The following is a 19,999-nucleotide window of genomic DNA, read 5'->3' on the forward strand; positions in this document are numbered from 1 at the left end:
TAATTTGTGCAACGCCAGCGCCATCATGTTGTCAAAGAGGGTTTTTAAGTGGGGAAGTCGCCGTTAGTGGCGCTTAAGTCAAATAGGAATCTTTACCACAGAGAACAGACATTGAGGCTCGAACAAAATTTCTCTAAAAACTTGTGTAAAGATTCCTATTTGACTTAAGCACCACTAACGGCGACTTCCCCACTTAAAAACCCTCTTTGACAACATGATAGCGCTGGCGTTGCACAAATTACACTAGACACTAAGTGCTAGTAGCGCCAAGTGGCAATTTTCAACAGAAAATTTATCGATACTAGCGCCAAATTGGTCGAAAGTGGAAAATTTATAGAGAAAATCAGGAGATGCTAACACCACGTAACGGCGACGTTCCCACTTATTTTACACAAGTTTCTGATCGAGCTTGAACGTCTGTTCTCTGTGCTAACACTACCATCAGATAGAGAAAATGGTAGTACTAAGCGTGTGCGAGCTACCAGTATGCCGAATCGACGATCAAACACCGGCAAACCGACATGAAACTAAAACTTAACTCTTGATCAAGAATCCATAACGGCGAATTATGCTACGTTCTCACTACGCTCTATATTACTTGATATAGAGCGATTCCACAGAGAACAGACGTTCAAGCTCGGTCAGAAACTTGTGTAAAATAAGTGGGAACGTCGCCGTTACGTGGTGTTAGCATCTCCTGATTTTCTTTATAAATTGTCCACTTTCGACCAATTTGGCGCTAGTATCGATAAATTTTCTGTTGAAAATGGGCCACTTGGCGCTGCTAGCACTTAGTGTCTAGTGTAATTTGTGCAACGCCAGTGCCATCATGTTGTCAAAGAGGGTTTTTAAGTGGGGAAGTCGCCGTTAGTGGCGCTTAGGTCAAATAGGAATCTTTACACAAGTTTTTAGAGAAATTTTGTTCGAGCCTCCATGTCTGTTCTCTGTGGCGATTCGTAATATAGCAGCTATATCACGCTCGATATCAAGTAATATCCCATATAAATAAGCTGTCATTCTATATTACGCACGAAGCATGATATAGCGTATATCACGTTCCTTTCGTAATATAAAGTGGAAAAGTTGTAGTTGGCATCCCGGCCTACATAGCACTGGGCGATATTTTTGTTTACAGTCCATTTGACGCATGCATGTTCTCAATCAATTTTCTCATTTGCCTCCTTCAGTTGTTGTATTTATCAATTTCCTCCTTCAATCGCAACTTGAGTTTAATTTGAATTAAAGAAAATGGAGCCAGCAAGAAAACGCAGCAAGAGCAAGCGTACCACCACGCACCATCAGGAAACAAAACTGACCGCTAAACTACGACGAAACAAACCGCTTCAAAAAATGTTTTCATCGATGACAGTTGTTTAACAGAAACGTCAATATGTCAAGCTATATCACGTTTGAACACCCTACTTGATATAGAATATCATCTCGGTATATAACGTGATCACAGAGAACAGACATGGAGGCTCGAACAAAATTTCTCTAAAAACTTGTGTAACGATTCCTATTTGACTTAAGCGCCACTAACGGCGACTTCCCCACTTTAAAAACCTCTTTGACAACATGATGGTACTGGCGTTGCAAAACTTACACTAGACGCTAAGTGCTGTTAGCGCCAAGTGGCAATTTTCAACAGAAAATTTATCGATACTAGCGCCAAATTGACTGAAAGTGCAAAATTTATATCGGAAATCAGGAGATGCTAGCGCTACGTAACCACAGAGAACAGACGTTGAAGCTCGGTCAGAAACTTGTGTAAAATAAGTGGGAACGTCGCCGTTACGTGGTGTTAGCACAGAGAACAGACATTGAGGCTCGAATAAAATTTCTCTAAAAACTTGTGTAAAGATTCCTATTCGACTTAAGCGCCACTAACGGCGACTTCCCCACTTAAAAACCCTCTTTGACAACCTGATGGCGCTGTCGTTGCACAAATTACACTAGACACTAAGTGCTAGTAGCGCCAAGTGGCAATTTTCAATGGAAAATTTATCGATACTAGCGCCAAATTGGTCGAAAGTGGAAAATTTATAGAGAAAATCAGGAGATGCTAACACCACGTAACGGCGACGTTCCCATTTATTTTACACAAGTTTCTGACCGAACTTGAACGTCTGTTCTCTGTGGTGTTAGCATCTCCTGATTTTCTCTATAAATTTTCCACTTTCGACCAATTTGGCGCTAGTATCGATAAATTTTCTGTTGAAAATAGCCACTTGGCGCTACTAGCACTTAGTGTCTAGTGTAATTTGTGCAACGCCAGCGCCATCATGTTTTCAAAGAGGTTTTTTTAAGTGGGGAAGTCGCTGTTAGTGGCGCTTAAGTCAAATAGGAATCGTTACACAAGTTTTTAGAGAAATTTTGTTCGAGCCTCCATGTCTGTTCTCTGTGACGTAACGGCGACGTTTCCACTTAACTTACACAAGTTTATGACCGAGCTTGGACGTCTGTTCTCTGTGTCACAACACTCTTTTTGACGTTCTTATATTCACCACCAGAGGTTGATTCGATCGCTTAGTTTCTACTAAAAAGGCGTATTGTTTCGGCTTCTGCATGATTGATGAATTTACGCGAAACTGCACCAGTGCATGCGACGCCTAGGTTTGAAATTCAAAACCACAAAATACCCCAACGAATTGACAGGTACACTACCGGTCATAAGTTTAAGGACACCCCCAAATAACCATGCAAATATTGTTCAGTCCGTGCACCGGCAGCGGGCTGAAATTTGAAGAAGAGGAGGAATTTGCGACAGCCACGAAGACCACCAATCAGAGCGCAGCAGCCGAACCAACGCAGATATAAAAACACGCGCTGCTGTGCGCTCAGCTCAGTTTTACGCAAGTCACGAAAGAGTAAACATCAAGCCGAAGAGACAACCCGAAGAAGAAAACGAATCGCCAGCAGCAGCAGCAGCAGTCGGCCGCGAAATCGACCTGACCCGAGCAGTAGCAGTCGGTCGGCGACAGCTTGGCGCGGCGCAGCAAATAGCAACAATAGCAGCAGCAGTCATCGTCGTTCGGTTCCAATCGGCAGGGCCCCGATTCCCGGACGGCGTACTAGTGTTAGTGTGAAGAAACGAAGAGAAATCAATGTAGAAACAAGTGAAATAACAACAATATGAACAAGTAAAGAAGTGTGTGTGCCTATATGTTCTGCTCCGATACTTGCTCCCTTTCCATTTGCCACGACCACAACCAACCGGCTCTTTTCAGAGTCAATAAGAGTTTATGTTTTTGAATTTTCCGGCCAACCGTGGCCACCTTGGAGATCCATCGTTCCGCCAGCCTTGCGAGGCATCCCAGAGAGGAAGCGTGAAGCTTCCGAGGCAGCCAGTCACCAGACCTGCCTCCACCGAGAAGGCAACCATCGGCGTTGTCCATCCGTGGCCCAATCCCACAGGGGGAGCGGGCATCTATCCGAAAAATCACCACCCGAGGAAAGTTATGAGCATACAGTCCACTGGCATCCTACAAATATGTTTTGTTCAATGATCTCTCATTTTACGTTCAATTTTCGATCTCCAAAGGTTATTTGAGTGGTTTGAATAATATAGCATAAGTGTTCTACTACTACTTTTATTTCAAAATTTGGCCCAACCAATTCTGAAAAAAATCAGTCACGATTCTTCAGAGTAAATTTTGAAAAATATTGTAACTTTGGGTGAACTTTAAGCACACAAAATTTGAAAATTATATTGAACAATTTGCCTAATAGGAAAGTTTTTTTTTTTTCTTTGGTTTGTTTTTTCCGTCGATCTTGTTTTCCGTGCTGAGCACCAATGCTACCGACGTGCCAAGAAGGCAGCTCCCACACCTGGACCCTACCTATCGACCCATCAACTCATGAACCGGGGACCAACGGCTTTACTTCCCATCCGAAGGAAGGCGTGATCAGAGATGTTATGCCTCAGAACATCCCTGCGGCACCGACTGGGATTGAACCTAGGCCTGCTGGGGTGAGAGGTAATCACGCTTACCACTACACCACCGGCTCCGTTTACTAGGAAAGTTCCATTCAATACCTTTCAAATGATCTAAAGAGAACGAAAATGGATCATTGAAGATGCTGAAGTTTTGACAGCACCGTACTGTGGCTACCACAGTATTTTACATTGGATCGTTCGTATACAGTAGCGCCAAATGCAAGCTGTGGTGGGTTCAAAACTCAGCCATCTAAAATGATCCATTGGACGTAACATGACCACAGAGAACAGACGTCCAAGCTCGGTCAGAAACTTGTGTAAGTTAAGTAGAAACGTCGCCGTTACGTAGCGCTAGCATCTCCTGATTTCCGATATAAATTTTGCACTTTCGGTCAATTTGGCGCTAGTATCGATAAATTTTCTGTTGAAAATTGCCACTTGGCGCTACCAGCACTTAGTGTCTAGTGTAAGTTTTGCAACGCCAGCGCCATCATGTTGTCAAAGAGGGTTTTTAAGTGGGGAAGTCGCCGTTAGTGGCGCTTAGTGTCTTAGTGTCTAGCGTAATTTGTGCAACGCCAGTGCCATCAGGATGTCAAAGAGAGTTTTAAGTGGGGAAGTCGCCGTTAGTGGGGCTTAAGTCGAATAAGAATCTTTACACAAGTTTTTAGAGAAATTTTATTCGAGCCTCAATGTCTGTTCTCTGTGACATGACAGAGATATGAACATAACAAATCTGTCATGTTTTTTTGGGGGTGTCCTTAAACTTATGATCGGGAGTGTAGCATAACGTCATTATTATTTTCACACGAGGAGGACGACTCTATCTACTATGCAGGAAATATTGTGTTTTGCTGTGGCCAGCTGCGCGTACGCTGAGAAGATAGAAAGAATATTAATCACGATTTTGAAGATTTCCTGCAAAAAGATGATGCGCTATGCAAGTAGATGCGAGACATGAAAGAAGATTTATTCGCTAGTGTGAGATTTTTCGAGCATTTAGAATTGAGATTTAGATGTGTCGCCCACCTCGTTTTAAATCATTTCCATCTGCTGGTCGACCGTAATGTAAATTCATCAATTGAATTAGTAATTTGACCAATCTTGTTGCGCACGGTTGTGCATTTGCTTTCCGGATGGTCTTTGTTGCGACAAATGGCCGAGACTTGCAACCTCGGTCAATTCACGACAGCGAGTAGATGGATTTAGATGCAAAAGATGTTTTGTAGATTGATTCTCTAGCATCAGATTAAGCGAACTTCTAAAATTGAGATTTAGATGTGTCGCACCCCTCGTTACTAGATCATATTTGAGAGTATTGTAATCAAATGGAAAATCAATTACCTCTATTTTTCGTGTGCTTTTCAAATTCAACTAATATTTAGAATAACCTTTAATATTCTAATTCTATTGCTTAATAGCTATTTGATGGTTAATTAATGGCACCCAAACATGTGCAAAATATTGCGATGCACTCAATTATCATTTTGCACGTACATCGAATCGATAAGAAAAGTCATGTGAAATTCGAGCTTTTAGCAAGGGTTGCAAGATAATTTACATACAAAACCCTGTTGCCGAATTGTATTTTGTTTACTCCGTCCATCTCTTCTTCTGAGGCTGTGAACCATTTGCCGAGTAAAATTTAACTCGTGGTTAAAAGTGACATTTCGAAAGTTATTTTCTATGTTCGAAAATCCCTGTGCTGTCGATCGACCGGTTTTCGAGAAGAACTGTTGTCAAAATTTAACTTCTTGTCTGTCAGAAGTAACCACGCTCTGATATCAGGGTTAACCGCTAACTTTCCATCTGTTAAATTTTAACCAAAAGTTAAAATAATCCACCAAATGGTTCGGAGCCTGAGTATGTCTGACAGAAATTGATGATATTGATACTCTGTCAAATGGCAGATGTAACGCTTTTCAAGTTGCTTTTTCACCGACATCTCTACTTGGCGACTTCACATCGATCAGATTAAAATTTGACGCTGACGCTGACGGTGACGCAGCTTTGTGTGTCCCACTCAAAGAACGTCTCATAAAGTGCTCTATTGAGAAAAATATTTCCACCCATCGAGGGCCGGGTCACTCATTTTGGTCCTTTTCTTCAAAATTCCGTGTCTGCATAATCCAATTTGGTTTTTTATTGAACCCAACTCCAGCCATTCGCAAATTTACCCCACCGTTCACAATGACCGCAACGTGGCCTTGTTTACCCAATTTTATGACCGGGTCGGCTTGTCATCGTGAGTCCAAAAGTGCTCTGAAAAGTTTGACAGATTAGCTACAGCTGGGAAGCTATTCCATATGTGTTTCCGTGCACATACACACACACAACGCACAAGCCGTTACTGAACCGAACCGAACCGGTTGACCCATGTCCTAAGCAAATATTTCCACTATCCAGCAAACCAACCGACGAGGGTCAACTTGTGGTACCGTGCAGAGTTTACATTATGGGGCCATGTCCGACGACGGACAAGCGCAGGAAATTGAACCTAATTTGCCACGACCAACGACGTTTTCCGTTTTTGGGTTGCATCATTCTGAGGGACATGGCGACCGTAATCAATTTATTTATAAACTTACCGCAAAATCATAAGAATGTCACAATTTGAGCAAAAATAAAATTCAGATTTGCACGTCCTTTCCTTTGCTTCGGAAGGTTCCCTCGAACCCATGCGGAAGGGTAGGGTAGGAAACGAGTTTAATTTTCCGATCCAATGATCCGTTATGTGTTTTGCGATGCCGGCATTTCTCAATTTTCTCGGTCGACTTTGGAGTTCTTAGCTTCGGCTGGAAAATTTTCTCGAAAGGGGAGAGGCAAGACAAAAAATAAAACATTAAGTTGGTACCAGTCAATATGCTTGAAGGCGAACCACTTTCCGTGCTTGTCGATATAATTCAATAACTGGAACGGTTTAGCAGGACAGAAGAAGTGGTACGGGCACATGTTCTTCCTTCTTCTGTCGGCTTCACATGTGCTCGGTAGTAATGGCTATGCTACATGTTTCAGCGGTTTCTAGGAGTGAAGCCACTTGCCTGCCAGGTGGAAGATCGAGAATGGATGGATAAGTAGGTTACGTTATTTCAAGTGTTTCTTACGGAGGATTCGAGCCTTTTCACCACGAGGGAAACCAGCAAGACTGATGAAGAAACTCAAAATAAACAGTACGATGCCTCAAGCACAACGACGCACAAAATAAGATACAATAGTGTGCTTTTAGTGTTGAGGCAGAAGTAATTTAGATCAAGGTTGATAGAATCCACAAATGGCCGTTTTTATAACTGATTTGCCCAAGGGGTATTCAACTCTGCACACCTAAATCGGTACCGAGTGATTGAGCTGTGCCGAAAGCTGTGCTAAGCGCTGTGCCGAACAGTGTTCACTAAATGTCTAATAATCTACGAACTTCTCGAAAGTTATATAATTTGCTGTGTAGATTATCATGATTCAATTAATATCTGCAAATATCTCTGAACATCTACGCAATTCCCTTAAGTATATAAAATTTATCTAGATTTTTTTTAGCTCTCCGGAAATTTATGGAAGTTCTCTGAAGATCTACTGATTTTCCTGAAGTTGTGCAAATATCTATAAAGATCAGCGAACTTCCCAGAAGTTCTGTAAATTTCACTTAAAATCCAAGAACTTCAATAAAATTCTGCAGATTTTTCAGTAGATCTTCTCTAAAGTTCTGTACATTGCTTTGTGGATTCTTGGACCTCAATAAAGTTCTGCAGATTTATCTGAAATTCTTTTAAATTCCTTAAAGCTCTACAAATTATCTGGAAATATTTGAATTTTTCTGAAGTTGTGTAAATACTTTTAAAGATCGGCGAGCTTTTCAGAAGTTCCGTGAGTTTTGCTGAAGTTTTGCATTTTTTTTTTCTAAAGATGTACGAACTTCCCGAAGTTCTACAGACTTTTTTCAAGGCCTACGGACTTTACTGAAGTTATTCAGATCTATCTATTTGCAACTTCCATGAAGTTCTGCAAAATTTGTTTTTGGAATTGAAGTACTTTTCTAAAACACTGAATCACTGAATGTCTCTGAAGATCTATAAAATTCCATGCAGTTCTACAGCTTTCTCTAAATATCTACTCTCCTGAAGTTCCGCAAATATATTTAAAGTTCTGTTGAGTTGTCTGAAGCTCTGTAGTTTTATTCTCAAGATCTACGAATTACCTTGAGGCTCAATACATTTCTAAGTAGATCTGCAAACTTGTCTGAAGTTTTGTAAAAGGGCTACCCTGAACATCTGAAAATGTCCCTGCAGATCTTCTAAATAACCTAAAGTTCTCAAAATTTAGCTGAAAATAGTTGAGCTTCCTTGAAGTTTTAAATGTTTCTCTCAAGGTCTACACATTTCCCTCAAATCGTATAAATATTTTTTTAAGCCACTGAACTTCTCTGAGTTCTGCAAATTTCACTGAAGATTCCGAGGGGGACGACTGCAGGAAATATTGTGTTTTGCTGTGGCTAGCTGAGCGTACGCTGAGTAGATATAAAAAAGATTTATCACGATTTTGATGATTTCCTGCAAAAAGATGATGCGCGATGCAAGTAGATGCGAGAAATGAAAGAAGATTTTTCGAAGATTTATTCGCTAGTGTGAGATTTTTTGGGCATCTAGAATTGAGATTTAGATGTGTCACCCCCCTCGGAAGATTCATTAAAATTTCTGACATACTCAAAATGCATCAGAAAAGCTGCACTCTTTCTTGAAGATCCAAAAATTTATCTGAGGATCTATGACCATTCGTGTGATTTTTCCAAAGTTCTGTAGCTTTGATCTGAATCTAGAAACATTTCTGATGTGCAATAGTGTGTCAGTAGGTCTCCAAACTTCTGTTAAATTCTTTACATTTCACTGTAGATTCTTGGACTTTTCTGACGGTATGCGAAGTTCCCTGAATATTTGCCAAAATGTCCCTTATAGTTTAACAAATTGATCTGAAAATATTTAAGCTTGCTTGAAGCTTTGAAAATTTCTTTGAACATTTTTCTGAAGATCTTGGGAATTTTTCTGAAGTTCTGAAAATTTCTTTTAATTTCTGTAAAATTTTCTGAAGTTTTGTAGTTCTGTTCTCAATATCTACGAACTACCCTGAAGCACAGAGAACAGACATGGAGGCTCGAACAAAATTTCTCTAAAAACTTGTGTAAAGATTCCTATTTGACTTAAGCGGCACTAACGGCGACTTCCCCACTTAAAAACCCTCTTTGACAACATGATGGCACTGGCGTTGCACAAATTACACTAGACACTAAGTGCTAGTAGCGCCAAGTGGCAATTTTCAACAGAAAATTTATCGATACTAGCGCCAAATTGGTCGAAAGTGGAAAATTTAGAGAGAAAATCAGGAGATGCTAACACCACGTAACGGTGACGTTCCCACTTATTTTACACAAGTTTCTGACCGAGCTTCAACGTCTGTTCTCTGTGCCTGAAGCTCAACAAATTTCTCTAACTCTAAAAAATTATTATTAGGCTCTACGACCTTCTGTCTGGCATGCTTATTGTTATATAATACATACTTCGTATTATCACAGAGAACAGACATGGAGGCTCGAACAAAATTTCTCTAAAAACTTGTGTAAAGATTCCTATTCGACTTAAGCGCCACTAACAGCGACTTCCCCACTTAAAAAACCTCTTTGAAAACATGATGGCGCATGCGTTGCACAAATTACACTAGACACTAAGTGCTAGTAGCGCCAAGTGGCTATTTTTAACAGAAAATTTATCGATACTAGCGCCAAATTGGTCGAAAGTGGAAAATTTATAGAGAAAATCAGGAGATGCTAACACCACGTAACGGCGACGTTCCCACTTATTTTACACAAGTTTCTGACCGAGTTTCAACGTCTGTTCTCTGTGGTATTATATAACCACTGTTTTGTTGACGGCCAAACACACTGGAAAATAAAAATCAGTCAAATTATACATATTGACTAGTGAAATCGGTTTACCTTGCTGCTGGATGTTATCAAAACACAATTCAAATCCTTGAAATTTTGGAAGAAAATAATCAATATTATCATTTCACTTGCGGCTATTTTGCTGAATGAGTCGAATGAAAATTAACCACAAGCTTATTATCACAGAGAACAGACATTGAGGCTCGAACAAAATTTCTCTAAAAACTTGTGTAAAGGTTCCTATTCGACTTAAGCGACACTAACGGCGACTTCCCCACTTAAAAAACCTCTTTGACCACATGATGGCGCTGGCATTTCACAAATTACACTAGACACTAAGTGCTAGTAGTGCCAAGTGGCAATTTTCAATAGAAAATTTATCGATACTAGCACCAAATTAGTCGAAAGTGGAAAATTTATAGAGAAAATCAGGAGATGCTAACACCACATAACGGCGACGTTCCCACTTATTTTACACAAGTTTCTGACCGAACTTGAACGTCTGTTCTCTGTGTTATTACCACAGACAAATTGAATATTTCTCACTGTAAAACTTCGTCGCTTAAACATTATCGCCATCTGTTCAGTACACTGTGGTGGGTAGTACGCTCTGAATTCGGTTTATCGACCGTTTAACTCAGACCACTAAGCAGAAGATCGTGGGCTAAATTCCAGGCCCCTTTACATCACTGTGTTGATAGGGTCACATTATTTGCTTATTAGCCAAACCAACATATCAAGAAGACCGGTAGCTCTTCTGTTTTCTCCGAGGTTTTCTCATACATCCGCTATGCGACAGGCACAATAGAGTCATCTGTCACCCAAAGGTAAATGCCCCGATCGAATTTTATAGCGATGATTCCAACCTCAGAAGAGAGGTGTGTGTATTTGCTTATTTTCCTATTCGTTGCTTCCAGCTTCGCTCAAGCGCAGCGCTACTGTATCTTTCGCTTGGATTCTGGCAAAGTTGCCAGTTTTCTTGATATGTTGTCTTCGTTATTAGTCTCTGAAAGACCCCATCAGATTCCAAAGTGACTCCAGATCTAATTTATTCTTACTGCTAACAAAAACGTCCTTCCCGTGAAAGGCGTGGAGATGCAAAGGTTTCTATCTAAAACGGCTGTCGAACTAACAATCATTTCCCTCTCCGACGACTGTAGAGACGTGGCTGGCACTATTTTTGATATTTAAAGTATTGATATTCACCGGAGTTTGCGCACTGTAAATGAAATTCTGATCCAAGCCATTTGGTTCTTTGTGTCAATTTTGCTAGATATGGTCAATCGCAAATTGTACGGCCATCCAAGGTTGCAAAGACTCATTTCAGCTAAAATAATGTTTTTCGGAATAATAAAACCAAAAGATGGTATGATGGCATGTTTTACTTGTAACTTACAAGAAGAGGTTACAAAGTATGCGTTGGAAACATAAAACTTGTAAATTTTGCTTTCTATGAGTCACAATCAGCGATTTGCTGATCGCTGAGTGAGTGAGTGAGTGAGTGAGTGAGTTTGTGAAAAATCGCTGATTGTGACTCTCATGAAGTGAAATAAACAGGTTTAATATGTCAAACACATTCTTTGCAACCTCTTCTTGTATCCTACCAATTCAAAATTTGATCATGGCATCTAATTATTTCCTAATTTAGAAAAACATTGTTTTAGCTGAAATGAGTCTTTGCAACCTTGCGGCCATCAAAGTTCATGCTCATGCTCACTACAATCTGAAGCTGACTGCGAGTTGTCTTTGCTAACCAAATAATGGCAATTATTTCAAAAACAGCTCAATCTTTGTCAAAAACATTCATTGGATCTCATTGCTACTCACAAATCGTATTCACCCGTCACCGAGTTTGTAGCTCAATGCATTCCTGGCCGAAGGTAGATGTTTTGTATATACATGTCACACAATAATATTTGAACTGTAACTTTCCTCTTGCCAGCTATGCTCTATTCCTGACACATATGTTTGTTTATCTTCCATGGCACGCTCTGAAGGTGGTGGATCGGTTTGATAGAAGCTATTATCCTTCCATTGCCATTCGCTTGGGATATACATTGTGTGACTAACTACAGAAAAGGTTTTTATTGCATGGGTGTGACGGGACAAGCTTCCCGCTAGTATGTATGTTGATTGTATCACTTCATTGAGAGTAAGTTAAATTACATATTGGCTGCATTGTAAAATCAGGGTAACGAGCGGTTTCCCACCTTCCAGGAATTGTAATTTATTTGTATTGATAATCAGGGTTGTTTTTGCCAAAAAAAATCACAATGATTGTAATCAGCGGTTCAGTTTTCATCATGTTCTCAAAAACATCCAATACCCGAATCCTTCTGGGGAACATTTTTTCTTAGAGCGCACGTGTCGGTTTTGTATGTTTCATCGAGTAAAGATATTTTTCTCTGGAGGCGACCAAGTAGGCCACTTTCATCACATATGCGAAAACAAAAAGTCATTGGTGCCGACTTTGGAGGGTCCACAAGATGCACACAGTTGAAGATTTGATTGAGTTTACTAGAGGTTTTCACGACCGGTTGTATTGGTGCGATATGTGCGAGAGTGTTCTTCTTCTTCATTCTTTTATTTAACGTCGGTCTCTGTTCCGTGCCTCTAGTGCCAATCACCGATTGTGTAGGAAAGCAGCTTCCTGGTAACTCTAAGACCAGATGTCCCAAGCTAATCGATACACCACTCGAAACATATGAAAATCCACGAACCCCTCATTTTATCTGTCAAACTTTCCTAGCGAATCAAAACAAACAAAGTGTAGTACTAGAATTTCGACTAGAATGAGGCACGTTAATCGATTTGCTTGGGACCAATAGCATAGAGGTAACTCTAAGACAAGAAGGTCCCGAAGAAACGTGCTCAACTTTTTGGCTCACCTCTGGTACTATCTTCGGTCCCAAGCTAGTCGAATCACCCCTCGAAACATAGGAAAATCCAATAACCCCTCATTTTATCTGTCAAACTTTCATAGCGAATCAAAACAAACATTGTGTAGTACTAGAATTTCGACTAGAATGGGGTACGTTAATCGATTTGCTTGGGACCAATAGGCTAGTCAAGTAGTGAGCCAATTTTAAATCGTTAGTTTCGTATTGATTGTTGCCAATAGGCTAGTCAAGTAGTAAGCCAATTTGAAATCGTTAGTTTCCACCGGTTGCTTCAACCACCATGAGAACCAATTTTTCAATCTTTACTGGCAGCTCTGCCTAGAGCCGTTTGGTGTCCTTTTTTGTTTTTTTTTCTGAAGGAGACATCTCCCTCCAGCAATCGGTAGGATTCTATTGAGGATTCCGCAGAAAACTGATCGGGACACGGAACTAACACTCACCACTCCCGCAATTGGGACATTGAAAATTCCATATAGTCAATATACACAATACCAAATCAGAGAGAACCATCCTACTAGCTGCGGCATACAAAAAAGTTCGTATTCTTTGCGAATTTTAGTTCTAGAGATTGCTTAGAAAAGGGCATGCTCGGCTAAAGCTCTTTAGTAAAATTATGGATGACTGTCACCACAAAACTGAAAAAAGTTGTTCCAAATCCAGCGTTGCCAGGTCATTTTCATAAAAATCTGTACCAGTTAAAATAAAAAATCTGGAAAAATCTGGAAGGTTTCAAAAAATCCTATTTTTAACATAATGCTATTGAAATCAAAGTGATATGCCAATCTCCCATAAAAATCGGTCAGTATGATCATCTGGAATTTATTCAAAGTACTAGAATGTTTATGAATTACATGTTTAAATAAATTATATAAAATAAATAACTTGTTAGCATTGCATAAATCGTCCAAAAGTTAAGAAATGTATTGACAAAGTGTGCTCAAAAAGGTTGAATATCTATTACGCAGCATTTCAAAAATTGAGTTAAATCGTTGGTAAAATACTGCAGAAAATATTTTTATAATTGATTTTTAAACTGATCTTTTTTTTATAAAAGAATGAAAAGCAAAGAATCAAGCAACTTTGATGGGCTGGATTTTTTAAACTAATAGTCGATGTAGTCCTTACTTTTTGATTTTCTAAATAATTATAATATTACGCTGAGGTTGATCAGACTTACAATATAATTATTGATATCATAGCAGGCAGTAGGCAATTTTATTTTAAAGTAAAATTCACTAGGCTGAAGTGGAAATCACAGCCTAACATCGTGGTATTCACACACAGTTTACCTAAACTACAGGTAACTCAACTGTTTGCATTACCATTACGAAATTTTTTATTATATAGCTAAAATGAATGTCTGAAAGTGGAATTTATTTATTTCCTGGGTCCCAGATCATGAAACTTTTTATTTGTCTGGATTTACATAGAACTCTTTACAGGATAACTTCGTCCTTTTTTCAGAGTTCCATTTGAATCATCCAAGAATTCCATCATACTTCTTTTCTGGATTCCCCTAAAATAATCTCGATAAACAGTTCTCTTGTTATCTCTTATAAATCACTCTTTGATTCCACAACTCCCTCAAACTAGCAATAATTTCCAATAATTGGCATAATTTTCTTTTCATCTTTCTCTATGAAATACCATTAGAATATTCTTAATAATTTCTTTGGCACACTCTTCATAATGACCGTCACACTATTCTCAGACTCATCCGATAATTCCCTTTGAGCTGCTTTGTAAGTACGGTCAGAATTGTTTTTGAAATCCTTTTCAGTATTTGCTAAGTACTCTTTATACTTTGCCAAAATGGCATTGAAAGTCTCCCAGAAATTGCCAGATCTTCTTTTGGCATAATTCCGATTAAATTTCTTAAAATTTTATAAAAATGAAACTCCATAGAAACATGCAAGAGAATTCCATTGAAATTATTCTCACGATTCGTATTAGCATACTCCTTAAGTTTCATCATAAGAAATTTCTTTGATTTCTGTTCCGAATTCTATTTCCATTCTTCACAAAATTTCCATGCAATTGTCATCAGAGCTTTTTAAAAGACAACGGACACTGTCTTCAACCAGAGATTGCACAGACTGAAAACTTAACACTACAAAACTGACAACACACCACACCCAGTAGACCAGTAGGACAATTCTCAGGTTGCGAAAAGTTCTACTGGCTGGAGCGGGAATCGAACCCTCACTTCGTGGCACTCACAATACGCCTAAAGGACGGGTGATACCGCACGACCACGAAGCTTACAAAGATGGATGGAACTCTACTCAGAATATAACTTTAAATTCTCCTTTGGTTTTGCTAAGAATTTACCTCACACTTCACTGTAAACTATTTTCAACATTACCTTAAAATTCTGAAATTCTAGGGCAATTCAGAATTCTAAATAAATTCAGACTGCTGTAACTCAATATTCACAGGTACTTAAAAAAATGATAAAAATTATCAGATGCCTTTCAAATTTTCCTTATGAATTATCCTCAAAAATCTCACAAACATACTTCAAAGTCCTGGTGGTTGTCTAGATTCAAAGGTCTTGCTAATTTTCCAAGGCTGAATTTATTGTTTTCAATCTTGAACAGTTTTTGCACAGACAAACAGACATATCACTCGCAAGTTCTTCATTGAACAAGCATTTAACGGTCAATTTAAAAGTGTTGTAGTTGGTAGTACCGCCACCTGTGGCGCGCATAGTCAATTCCCTTGCGTTTGAAGTTTACACACTACCGCCATCTGTTCATCATACTACCCACCACAGTGTACTCAACAGATGGCGGTAATGTTTTAGCGACGATGTTTGACAGTGGGAAATATTCAATGTGTTATGTCTGTTTGTCTGTGGTTTTTGATTCCTCTAAATTAAAAAAAAAATATATAAAAATTCCTCCATACTGAAATTTGGATTTTTTTTTTTAATATAGAAAATAAATAAAAATTCTAATTAAACAAACATTCAGGGCCACTTTTTTTAAAAGTTTGAAGATTTTTTAGAAAATGGCTCAATTTTCATGATTCTGCAACCCATTAACATGCAAACATGTTGCAACAATTCCATGTACGATGTTGTAATAATTTCCAACGTTGATGGCCTTTAATAATTAAAGAAGCAGTTTTTATTTTTTGAGTAAATCAATTGCAATGATATTTTTAAAGCAACATATTTGAAAAATTGATTGGTCGATTTGACAGTAGCAATCGTGGAATAAAACGGACAGAGGGATCACATCAATCTGACTGGCAGTGATGCCGGAATCAATGTTGACGTCAATGGCGTTGTTAATTGTTAATATTTGCGAAGGAAAGTTGGAAAATAGGGTCCATGGCGTGCTTTAAGAGATGTATATTCATGTTTGTTTATGGTTGTTTTTTATTGTTTTAAACAAAAATGATGTACAAGGTGCTAAACTGCGGTAGAAACTCTGAACCAAATTAAAATTAAAATAGAAAAATCATTTTGCAATCCTGGCATCATTGGTCAACTCCGTCAAACACCATGCGCTAATTTTCGACGGGCATTCATCAAAAACATTAAGGCTGTGAACCATTTGCCGAGTTAAATTCAACTCGTGGTTAAAAGGGACATTTCGAAAGTTATTTTGTATGTTCGAAAATCCCTGTGATGTCGATCGACCGGTTTTCGAGAAAACTCAGCCACGGTTGTCAAAATTTAACTTCTTGTCTGTCAGAAATAACCACGCTCGGATAGCAGGGTTAATCGATAACTTCCCATCTGTCAAATTTTAACCAAAAGTTAAAAAAAAAATCCACCAAATGGTTCAGAGCCTTCCACCAACCGGTGGAAACTAACGATTTTAAATTGGCTCACTACTTGACTAGCCTATTGGTCCCAAGCAAATCGATTAACGTACCCCATTCTAGTCAAAATTCTAGCACTACAGAATGTTTGTTTTGATTTGCTATGAAAGTTTGACAGATAAAAGGAGGGGTTAGTTGATTTTCCTATGTTTCGAGGGGTGAATCGATTTGCTTGGGACCGAAGATAGTACCAGAGCTGAGCCAAAAAGTTGAGCACGTTTCTTCGGGACCTACTAGTCTTAGAATTACCTCTATGCTAATACCTTGTACAGACATACAAAGTTCACTGTTGTACTACCGTTGTACCATAGAGGTAACTCTAAGACAAGAAGGTCCCGAAGAAACCCCAGAACATGCAGGGGTGAGTGAAATAGCTTGGGACTGCTTGGGACCGTTGTTCTGGTACTGAGTGAGCCAAAAATAATAATGATTTTCTTTGGGACCCAGTGGTCTTAGAGTTACCTCTATGAGAATAGGGTACGTTAATCGTTTGCTTGGGACCAATAGGCTACTAAAGTGGTGAGCCAGTTTAAAATCGTTAGTTTCGTATTGATTATTACTTGTACTGCTTTAAGCTAGTACCACAAATTTTACGTTTTGAGGTACTAGATTAAAGAAGTACAACCATAGAGGTAACTCTAAGACCACTGGGTCCCGAAGAAAATCATTATTATTTTTGGCTCACTCAGTACCAGAACAACGGTCCCAAGCAGTCCCAAGCTATTTCACTCACCCCTGCATGTTCTGCATGAATCCACACACCCCTGATGTTATCTGTCAAACTTTCATAGCGAATCAAAACAAACATAGTGTAGTAATAGAATTTCAACTAGAATAGAGTACGTTAATCGTTTGCTTGGGACCAATAGGCTACTAAAGTGGTGAGCCAAAGAATTTAAATTGGCTCACTACTTGACTAGCCTATTGGTCCCAAGCAAACGATTAACGTATTCCCATTTTGAGCCAAATGAACTGTCAAAATCTGAGCCAATCGAACATTCCAATTAGATTTTTCCGATGTTTTCTTATTCTTATTGGAATAAATTTGAGAGTATTGTAATCGAACAGAAATTCAATATCCTTTATGTTTTGTGTGCTTCTCAAATTCAACTAATTTTTGGAACCAAAAACAATATTCTAACTCTGTTGATTAATTGATCTTCGTTGGTTAATGAATGGCACCAAGAAATGTGCAAAATATTGCGATGTAATCAATTATTATTTTGCACGTAAATCGAATCAAAAATAAAAGTCATTTGAAATGCTAGCTTCTAGCAAGGGTTGCAAGATAATTTAGGAACAAATCCCTGCTGCCGAATTGTATTTTGTTTTCTCCGCCTATCTCTCCCTCTGAGTATTTCTAATTATCACCATCTCTCCCTCTGAGTATTTGTAGTAGGATGCAAAGAGCATCTCCACCGCTAGTTCACATTTCGGTCGTTAAATGACGCCCCGAATGGGTCTCTATTTAGTTTAGAAACACGAATAAATTCGATTTCCCACCGCTGGGTGGGTGTAATTGAAGAAACCCAAACTCCTACCGCGGGTTGCCAAATAACATCTTCGTCTGGGTTTTGATTTGTTTTTTGATGTTTTGTTTTGATTTTGTTTTGTGATGGTCGGAGCAGGATGAACAAAAGTATATTCCCGGGAAATGATAGGCTGTTTATGCTGGTAAGTACACACTTATCCAGTCAGGAAACCCAAAAGGGAGTAGATACAGGTTAGTAAAGTTTACTAAATACTAAGTGAAAGTGGAAAGATCCCGATGGGGAATTCGATGGAGATTCCGTAGACGGATCCCGATAGGGAAACCAAATACGGATCCCGATGGGGAAACCGAATACAGAACCCGATTGGGATTGCGTAGACTGATCCCAATGGCTGAAAGCCTTATAAATAAAGGAAAAAAAAAGAACCAAGGGGAGGACGGCTTTCATGCGGGTGTCTCTTTAGCTTAGAGTTACTCAGATTAACTCTGATTTGCTCTGATTTGCATAAAAAACTAAGAACAAGGCATATATTGCGTAACATTTGAAAAGGGCATATAATCAAAATGTAAACAAATAGGTTTTCGATACCATTCTTTAACACCGCTTGATAGCTACCAATCGTGTAGGAATATTCCGTAGAACCGGTAAAAATCATTATAAATAACTTGATTTTCAAAACGACCGATCAAAGACATTGTTCGAATCATTTATTAACCCGCACGATAAAACGGCCAACCATGTATTATTTGGGTGTTGTGTACTGAACTGTAGAAATGCTAACAAAAAAAAAATAGATTTTCTTATATAGAATAGAAGTTGGCAGATTATTTACAATCCATTTTCTGGTTTGTTTATATTGTTGGTTGCAGGCCCTTTTAAAATGTTACGCGAGATAGGAATTAAAATGATTAAAAAGGCCGAGAAAAAGGCAGAGATTATTCACAGTCCATTTTCTGGTTTGTTTTATTGTCGTTCAAGTTGGACACCGGAAAACCCACACGCGACATTCGATTTTACCCTCGTTCTGTACGTTAAACATAACGTCGAACATAGTGCGCTGAATAGCGCATCATTGTGCGATTACAGCGCACTATGTCCGACGTTATGTTTAACGTACAGAACGAGAGTAAATTCAGTTGGCGCGTGTGGGATTTTCCGGTTTTCAACTGAAACGATAATAGGGTTAAATACCCCATTTCCGGCCTATTAAGCACAACCCGCACTTAGTCTTTCTTAATCTAGATCAGTTTAGCACCAAACGGAATGTTATTATCACTGATGGCTTCCAAATTTATTTACCTTTCCGTACGTACCATAAGATTTGAAAACGAGAAACCAATCGTTGAGATATTGTCAAAAGTCCAACACTGCTTCTTGACGCCAAACTCGGCCTACGGATTTTAAACTCGGCCTAACGCATTGAAACGCAATTGAAACGCCAATGAATTCACTTCGGCCTATCGGATGAAGATAAAAATGGATTCGGTCGGAGCGCTTCTTTTGTTTTTGGGAATAATGGGTGCAAACTTTCATACCACGCGTTCTCATTGACTTCGTTCGGTAGCTTATTAACTAAAGTATCGTTCCGTGGTGGAGGCGAACCAGCCCAAGGCTGAAAGCCTCCTTAATAAAGTTAAATAATAATAATAATAATAATAGTATCGTTCCAAACGCATAATTGACTTGTTAACTCTGAAATCATGGAGTTATTTGAAGTTTACTGCTCGATAGGCCCAAAATGGGCGATTAAGCCGAAGTAGTTCTCTACCCTATAATAAAAAAAAAACTTACTGTCCTCTTTCCGGCTTGCTTAGAGCTGCAACCTGAGCGTGACTCCAATGATGAGGAAACATTATTCGGTATCCCGATGTTTGATTCGGATTTTGGTATTCAAGACAGGTAAAATCAACAA

This window comes from Ochlerotatus camptorhynchus, unplaced genomic scaffold (genome assembly GCF_037179485.1).
Source record: "Ochlerotatus camptorhynchus isolate MF236.1 unplaced genomic scaffold, CSIRO-AGI_Acam_v1.1 ptg000312l, whole genome shotgun sequence".
Taxonomy (NCBI): Eukaryota; Metazoa; Arthropoda; class Insecta; order Diptera; family Culicidae; genus Ochlerotatus; species Ochlerotatus camptorhynchus.